This window comes from Crassostrea angulata, chromosome 1, assembly GCF_025612915.1.
Source record: "Crassostrea angulata isolate pt1a10 chromosome 1, ASM2561291v2, whole genome shotgun sequence".
Lineage (NCBI taxonomy): Eukaryota > Metazoa > Mollusca > Bivalvia > Ostreida > Ostreidae > Magallana > Magallana angulata.
Window position 1 is genome coordinate 3,644,576 of NC_069111.1, and position 9,925 is coordinate 3,654,500.

A 9,925-nucleotide genomic window follows, 5' to 3' on the forward strand; every position below is an offset into this window, starting at 1 on the left:
GAATGCTGCCTTACTGGTGCTGTGTTCTCTCAGATACACGTGAAATGAGCGCTTTGATATGCACATCCAGGTAGCTGCAGCTGCAGAGAGCTTATTGTGCTTTATCGTAGTCCTTCATCATGCAGACACCTTCACGTCGTCTCTATCCCTCGGCAAAGCTCTGTTTTTATGAGCTATAAATGTTCTTATGTAGTCATAAATGTTCACTGTTCCTATGATAAAACTATGAAATTTTAATGGCGGTAGCATCAAATCAATTAGGCGAGATAAGTAAAATAATAATTGTTTTATTTTCCACCAATCATTAAGCGACACCACTGTTCCATAAATTCTGCCTGAACGAAGGCAAACTAAGAGACAAAGATGTATGGTTATGAGGGTAATATAAACAATTTTATAGCCTTTTCATCAAGATAAAAAAACTATACACGACAGCTTTTATGTCCAAATAATCACAAATCGCTAGAAAGACAACCCTAATGGTGAATTATGGCACAAAATCTCACAGGCCTTACACCTCTTATGCTGTTAATACAGATGAGGCGCTTGATGGCAGACACTTGATAGAGTGAAACTGCTGCCTTTATTCTAGAGTTTTATGACTTCTGTGTTATTTTTAAAGTTTTTAAAAAGGTTCGCAATTTTACCTGTTTACAACATCCTGTACTTGTCATAATTTCCCATTTTGTCGCCGTGGTTCGGTGGACGTATTCTTTCTATCTCATCGTAATACTTGAGAGGCAATTTACACTCTTTCTGTTAGAAAAAGTATCACAACTCATATCTCTCTCTCTCTCTCTCTCTCTCTCTCTCTCTCTCTCTCTCGTATGTCAGTATCAAATTGGGGTATAATTTATGGTTTTGGTTATGTGACCAAATGATAAATCGTCTTCTCAGTTTCAAATTTATGTTTTTTGGACAGCACTGGCTTTATTAAAGAAGATTTATTCATAAATATGATATAAATTTTTGCAGCCAGATATCTTTTCATTAAAATTCACGGCGTTTTTGATCAGGACAGCCGGTATGATAATTCAGACTCGCAAGAAAGATCTTCGCGTTACAAAGGACAAATTTTAACAAAACATTATTCATAAATCAACTATTATCTGGAGATGCGATATATTTGGCCCGCTTGCTTTTTATTTCAGTTTTCTCCGGTTGACGTGGTTTTGGAGCTAGAAAAGTTATCTTCTACATTTGACTGGTGAAGCGAAGCAGACCACTTTAAGCACCTGTGTACGACAGACTGAGGACCAGGGAGCAACCGGAATGTTTGTATCTATGCGGAGATCAGACCGCGGTTTTATAACACATCTCAAGCGGAAAAATAAACAAACAGGCAAAAAGTCACTTTTCTGTCAAGTTCAAAATTTTTAAGTGGATTTTGATTGATTGCTATATACTAGGTAACCCGTGTAACATGTATTTTGACCTTGCTTTAATAAGCTCACCTGGGAACAGATTACAGAGACAATCCATTTTTGTTGCGAACAGTTGCTGATGTGATCGTTCTCTCAGTCTCAGCTTGTCTGTAGGTACATGTGCATTGACTTTGTAGGATTGATGCATCGATTTATAGATGTAACTGAATGCTTTTCATTAGATGATGTTTGCATTTTATAAAATGAAAAGATGTCATCACGACAGAGACGATTTACATTTGCTTAATACAGGTTTACATTTATACACAACGAACAAGACATTCACATAATATGTACATATGTATACGCTCTGGGTTGTGTTCTGGTTTTTTTTTTAATTGACGCTCTACGGCTTTAGAGTAAACAAATCAGATATATAATATGTATTATTCAGTTACCTTTCAGTTTTTCTAATTAGAAATTATCGACATTAATATACATTTTATCAGATTGGAACGTAGCGAATTCACGAAGAGTTTTCATTTCCCGAGTTGTCTTCTCCTTATAACTGATGAATATTCATGATGAAATTCGTCATGTCCTGATAGCCAAGTGGGCTGGGCTTAAACTCCAGTAATAACAAGAACTGCATAAACATGAAAATGATAATATTTGTTTGACCCATAAAGAGATATTATTTACGAGCATTTTGGGGGAACACGGAAAATGATAAATTCGTAAGAAATGAACTTTTCTTCTACTTTTTTATGTTGTATGTTTCAAATTTTTTAAATTTAATGTACGTTGTGGACTATTAAAGCACTTTATCATTTGGTTGATTATGATTTGATTTTATATTAAGAAAAAAAAGGCATGCTATTTACCTTATTAATAAGTTAATTATTTGTCATTAATATATAATCGGTATGAACTGATAAATACACAGTTAAGTGACGTCCGCAATGCTTTTTGTATTTTCGGTTTTTTAAAGATACTATTTTCTTTAATTGCTGGTAATATATTGTTTGAAAAATGAATAAATTGTTTGACACATAAAATTCAGCGCATAGTTATGATTTTTATATATTTTTTTTTTTTTATTAATTACTTCTTTTGATTTTTGCATTTCTTCCTATAAGACTATATTTAACTTCTGCCACAATATTACAGTAATTTAAAGTAAATATTTTATTTCTCTTCCACTAGTTTTATAATTGGTATGGATTTTTATTTGTAAAGCAATGTAAATATAATAAATGAATTGAGAAGAAAATAATCTAAGTTATTTGAACTTGTGATTTTTCACCGAAAATCGGAAAGGAAATTGGACTATCTTATCGAACGAATACATAATAATTGTTCTTAGAATAAAAATAAAACAAAATGTTATACCTAATTTTTAACTTTTAGAAACATTACCAAAACTAAAATTCTAAGTGTTGAATCCATATTAGATTTCCTATGTATAATAAATGGTGATGTTAGTGATTTTTATATGGTCATGCATCTATATTTTTGTGGTTTATGTATATCAACATAATGCAATAATTTTGCAATTTTTCACAAACACGCATCAACATTTTTTAATGAAGATGTGTCAGTAGTCTTTAATTTTATTTAATAATATTTATTTATTTAATAATTAATCAATGATTAAATTTTGAAAGACCCGCACGAATTACGATATATCTTTCAACTCTTTTATCCGCCGTCTTTATCGTTTATCTCCCTAGAATTTCTGTCGCGTTATAGAAGTTAACCGATCTCTCAGATGACGCACTTGTCCGGCTCTCTCCCGTGTTCGATGGGGGTCATACATGCTACGGACCTTTTGTCCGAAAATCAATCCAGGCTATGATTAACTGCTTATGCCATAATGTACAAAAGCATCCCGAATTCGATAGGGTTTTGAAGTCATTGTATGAGAGAAGATGGCCCATGGCGGAGATAGCCGATAGTGGTCAATTACCAGCCGAGAATTGGCATCAGTCTGACCACGTATCTCCCTATCCCTCTTTATCTAAGACAAACATCTAATTAGATTAGAAGGAAATATATGGCGTTTTCTGTTGTCATGCCGCGAAAAAAAACCCAGGTTTTTTTCTGAGAGAGAGAGAGAGAGAGAGAGAGAGAGTGTGTACTCTTTCAGGGTGGATTGAACCGTACGTGTTTTCTGATTTTTTAAAATAGATTTTTTATAGATTCCCTGTCTGAGGATGATATAATAAGGTGTTGCATCAATGCGATATCTATCAGTTGGGTAATATTAATCGTGAACTACTCTTAGAGTTTATAGATATAAACATTTGAACATACATGTAATGTAATACGTGTAATTTATTCAATCTAAAATTTTAATGTAATTTTTGTTTATTTTGGTTAATTAAAAACCACTCTACTTCCATTTTATAATAATTATACAAAAGTGAAGTTCGTATTGAGTATTTCACATGTGAGTTTTTTTTTAATTCCTACAATTGAACATTTCTTATATTAATATAATTTTTAAAATAAAAAAATGTTTCCTCCCCAGTGTCATTTTGATTTGTAAATAATCGACAGGGTCAATAATATTGAACCACAGTGGTGGAATCGAACTCTTGTGTATAATATATTTTAATCTCTCCACAACAAACTCCATAATCACTGCAAAATAATCGTAAATATCATGAGTTGAAATGCATTTAACTGTTTATATTGTCTTTACTGTTTAATTTTGATTAATATGGGAAATGTAACAAAGTCAATGTGTGATTAAGCATGGTAAAAAAAAAGTCACACAGATTTTATCATTTGTGCAGAAAGGGTAAAGGCCATCAAATGGGAGTAAAGATGATTAAACTTTGATCAGAATGAATTAAATGCTTAAACATGAACAAGTATTTTTGTATAAGAATTCGCTGGTCTATAAGTTTCTTTCTTATTGAGCATACAAGGTGTCAAAATATCAGATTATGAATGAACGCATGATAAAAAAAAATCAAGCAAAGTTACTTCCTATTTTGATTATCAAATTAATTAGTAGTTTATGAATGCGGAATGCTCATAAAGAGGAAAAAACAGGATAAAAGTCACTTAACTGACAATTTGTTCTACAATTAAAATTTGGTGATTTCAGATATTTGATTTATATATATGTATGTATATTTTGTCGTCATACGAAATAGTTTAATCCTATTAATAATTAAATGATATTTTTCAAATTTATCGGAAAATCATGAACAATTTTCTATTTTGACTTCTTAATCAACAAATACAATTTTAGATCCATTTAGAAAGTAAATCCCAATTTCGATTTCCTATGATTCGCTTTGTTATTATCCATATAATGAAACAATGCAGGGATTATTTTACGTAGAATGTGTCTGTTTTCCTTTGAAATATTTCCCCCTAAATCATGCATTTTTTGTTACCTATTAAATCGGCGACCAGACAAAAAGGTTTCGATAAAAATGTAGATTTTTGAAAATTGGAATATAGGTACATTGGGTAAAAACCGTGACTGAGATAAGGTGTCGTATAACAAGGGGAGTGGGTCCACGGATCCAGGAGGCCCGTGTCTACGCCATCGTTACCTCTCCCACGTACAGACTGATTGGTATACAGTAAACCAGCCATCAGCGATAATCAGAGGTAATTGCTATTTACGACTTAATTGAGAGCGACCTTCAAATGTACACTATGCATAATCGCCTCATTTGCGTTTTGGATTTTTTTTTTTTAGTTTTTATTCTCTAAAGATAGCGTCTGGTAGAGTAACCAGGAAGTGGTCGGCGAGAACTGGGAGAAACTGGCCTCAATTTGGGATGATTGCTGACCCTAAATGAACACTGTCAAATGTTACTTGAAAAGAGGAGAACGTAATCAAGCGTTATTTATGACGACACAGTGTTTAGGCAATGACGTTTACGGCGTTAAATAGATTTGCTTCCTGTATCCGTTATGTAAATATTTCATTACTAGTAAGACTGGTTTTTTTTTTAAAGTCAGCGTCCCTACTTCCGTGTGTACATTTTTTATGCATTGTTATTCTTTTTCATTCTTTGTCCAAATCATTCTTTCTTATACATAGTCTTGACTATATAACGTATTTTGCTATTTCGTAATTACGTATTCGTATCATGTTAGTTTTGAACAATTTTTCAATTTTAATGGCGAAGACCTCTTATTAGAACTTTTGTCCTAACCATTTGTATATGTATGTTATATATATATATTAATGAAACAAATAATTATTTACTGTTATCAAATTGTTCGGAATTGAACATGTAGAAATAATTCATTTTGATTAGACAAACTGGTTATTTACAATCTTTTTAAGGAGGAAATACAAGATCGAAATGATGCATCGTCAACATATGGGCAGTGTGTTGAAAAAAAAAAACAAGAAACAATTAGTTTCATCTAAAAGATCATGAACTTTCCTCACAATGTACAAGCGGGTCTGTAGTATTAACAAAGTAATATATGGTCATTGGACATGGTTTTATTTTGGTAAAAAACAATACAGAAACATACATGTACATATGCATGTACCATTAGTGAAATTGTTAAATAGTCAAAAGCAAATTATCAATCTGTTTACAAAATAAACATTGAATTCAATGTTAATCTTTGTGATGTTACGGGCATAGAGGGAATTACCATTTGTTTGCTTTTGATTTATTTCCAATATTCTTCCTAAAACGAAATTCATTGTATTTCCTTCGGATTCATAAACTCCACACGCAAATCATGATTAGTGGTAAAGTGTTGTGGATTGAAAGATTAACAGCGATAATCCGTCGTTGATTAACAAGATATTATTTGGAGTTTGACCGTTGATTGCCGATTTCTTGCAAATCGTGTGTATATATGTGCAAATTCTATGGGATTTTTGAAGATATTCACAATTAACGATGGACGATCACGTGATTAACGAGTCGGAACGTAGTTTATAAACATGCTGGATTGTTTATTCAAAAATTCTTCAGGTTTTGATAACTTGTTAGATAACGAATATTTGAAATCTTTCCCCCAGTATCTTGCTGAATTACTCGTTACTTTGCTAAAGTTATAAACAATAGCATTCATTACAAATTCAACCACATACGTTTATAGGTTGGTATTAGTGTAAAGAAAATGAATTGATAAACTAATAAACCAAAAATCATACACTTATAAACCAAAAATCTTATTTCATCTGATTTGGACAAAATAAAAGCGTGAGGTCTTTGATTATGGATTTGATTTCTAATACCTAGCATATGTAATAACGCTATCGTTCCAATCATTTGTTAGAATTGGTTAAAAAGGCAGGCGATGGTCGTAACTGTTTATCTATGTTTATGCAGCGTTATTATAAATTAAGATTATTAATACATGTTTAAACTAGAAATTCAATTGTGGTATTGGTGTTTCTTTAGAAAAATGTAAATAAAATATTTGGATACAAATAGAAGAGAGTAAATATTTAATTTAATGTAAAGTATTGTCAATTACACTTACCTTATGTAGTTAGCGAATGCTTAAATTTGGCATAATCTAAAACAAAGACTGTCTCCAACGGAGAAGCAGGGGTAATTGCAGAAGCATACGAACTATTTAGTGTCTTATTTAGACTCAAAATAATATTTTTTTAAAATGTAAAAATAATTAAATGTTTCAATTCGGATGAAAAAATTGAAGAAAAATGCACATGGAATAAAAACAGACACATTGTAGCATATTACAGCCATTACATTACATTAATTATTTACTTTGATGATTTTGTATCAGGCCAATTCCTGCACAAAAAATTATACTATTTCACAAAATGATTTCATTTAACTTATGAATTAAAAGTAAAACATGTAAGATTTATAAAAACAACAGCAAGAATCTTTGTGCACATTCTCCTGCATAAATAGTTGTTTGTCAAGTTTTCTTAAAATCTTTCTTTATCTTTTCCCCATGAAAACGATATGTCGTACATGTACCAAAACAATACTAAACACAGGACTCTATCATCACTTTTACAGTTACCGGTAAACAACTTTCAAACTATCGATACGAATAGCTACATCTATAAATTCAGAATATTCCAGTATGTGGAGAATTTCTGTTCCCAAAGGATATTTTTCTCGAACAAATTAATTTAAAACCTAGAAAATTCTGACTGATGAATAAAAACAACATGACACGTACCTTATAACTAATATTTATTTTATTAAGTGATCAAATCACAAGTTACACGTTATTTACATGTAGTTCAATTTTCAACTTATCATACAGAGATGTTCAATGAGATTTTCTTGAAGTTTAAATTCACAGGGTTAATTTCAAATCCACGTTTTTCGATCTTTTTACTTATTTTTACGCTTTCGCCAATATGTTTCTTGTGTCTCTTATATGCATGTAAGTAGTGCTAATCCTTTAGGACATACACTTGTGCATATTGTTAGATGTTTTATGTTTTCCCTATTCATCGATTTCCGACATTACCAGTGCTATAAATCACAACACAGAATCATTACAGTTTTTCAATTATCAAAAAGATTTCACCAATTTCTAAATGAAAAAAATATAGTATTTCGTTTTGATTAATTTGAATAATAAAAATTGCACTGTCTGTCAAAATCATTGAGGTGTAAAGTTTAATCAAAATTTTCTTTCCTGATTTTGCTATTAAAATCTTGCTTGGCAAAGAAATGAAAACTTCTAAATTAAGAACTATTGACCCTTCCACTGTATCACTGGGAGAATAGATTTTTGTACGGAGTATAGATTACAGTTACCTGTTCCACTTGAACAATGGCACATTGACACCATTTATTTGCTCTACTTGCAATACTTCAATATTGTAGGGATAATATGGATGTCTAAAACAATGTAATTTAATTAAATACAATTAACGCCAGACAACATATCACGCTACTGAGACTTGGATCGACAACAATGTTAGATGTAAAAAAAAATACTTTTTTTTTTAAAATAAAGTTTTATCTTTGGGGAATGAACCCCTTGATATGGCGGGAACTTATATACTTTCCTGGACATAGCTGTGTAATTATTTCCATGGCATAATGTTCACAATGTTTCAAGTTGTGTAATTTTTAATCTGTGGTAAATGTATAGGTTTGAAAAGATAAAGGAATGAAATATTTCCATTGAAAATTATTTTTATCGTAATATTTTCTCTCAATTCTTAACATATACATGTATTTTACTTCTTTACTTGAGGAATTATTGTGCGTACTCTCAGTACTATATTGTCAAAGAGGCAAAGAAGCTTAACATTATTTATTGCGTTATACAAAAAAAACATGTATAAAACTGAAATAAAATGGTTCCTTGTGTTTTTGGTTTGATTTAAAATTTCTGTTATGCCGCACAATCGTATATGAAAAGAATATGCATTGTTGTACTCCTTACTAAAATGGCTGATGGATTTCAAAAATTCTTTCACTTGCATTCAAAAAGAAATCTTGAAAATGCTAAGAAAATTAGTTATCACCCAATGATTGCGTTCTGATTAAAACGTCCACTTGGCTGATCAGCTTCCCCTTCTTACACATAAAAAATGCATCGAATTGTACATCCGCGCGGGGAGTTTGGCGCGGAGATTGAAATATAGATCCGCTCCTGTTGTCGCGTTGATAGAGCGGGGATTAGATTGTAGATCCGCTCCTAGTGTCGCGGTAATGGAACGAAGGTTTAAGCTTCCGCTCTAAAGTCATTGTATTAAATACAAGAGGATCGCGGAATGACGCTGGCTTGCCATCGAAACAGATTGTGAAATCGGTTTTCCTTGTAAGGGATTATCATATAGAGATACATCGCCTTTAATAGTGGTGAAAACGAACGTAGATATAAGTAAAAATAAGAACAGCCAATTGTAGCAGATTTTGAAGCAAACAAATCAGCTTGACAGGACGTGAAAAAAAAAATCCTGGCAGATCGCGTCTCATGCGTTTCATGCGCGGATCCAGCAAATATTTTCCAAGAATGGGGGGGGGGGGGGGTCTTATGGATATTGCCAGAGAGGTGTACATGTACGATGACTTTTATTGTGTAAATCCTCCCGACCCCCCATTCCTATACTTCGATATGTCAAGTGGCTCTATCCCTGATGACACTAGTAACTCGCTTCAAGAAGATAACATGTCGATATTGGCAACTTCAGTATTTTCATGGATATAGATATGTCGCTTTTTGGTTCAATCCCTTGGTCCTCCAAAAGTTCCATCTTGGCGGTTCAATGGTTGATTTCAGGCGACACTCACGTTCATATTCGTTTCAATATACTGGTTCATGTGTGTCCCCATTATTAAAATTTCAACCTATTCTAAACGCACACTGAATTGTTTTATTGGGGCTACACATCTCTTAAGGAGAAACTGGAAAAAATTAAACCGTGTTCTGTGGTGTTTTTTTTTTCAAAATAAGTTATAAAATGAACTATAACTTTATGTATTTTTAATATAAAAATCTTGATTCTTAAAGTTGTAAATAAGCTGAGCCTCTTATAATTTTTTATATGTAATTTATTGTTTAAAAAACATTTATTCGTGAATTATTGTAAATCAAAAAAATTAAAACAA

The 9,925-nt window shown here is 31.8% G+C and overlaps 1 long non-coding RNA gene across 1 annotated transcript; it reads left to right on the forward strand.

Moving 5' to 3' along the window:
- The first annotated feature begins 1,996 nt into the window (after positions 1 to 1,996).
- LOC128181617 (uncharacterized) lies at positions 1,997 to 5,982 on the forward strand. Its single transcript, XR_008243342.1, has 3 exons — positions 1,997 to 2,101; positions 4,845 to 4,997; positions 5,089 to 5,982. It is a non-coding gene; the product is annotated as an uncharacterized LOC128181617 (long non-coding RNA).
- Positions 5,983 to 9,925: the final 3,943 nt, after the last annotated feature.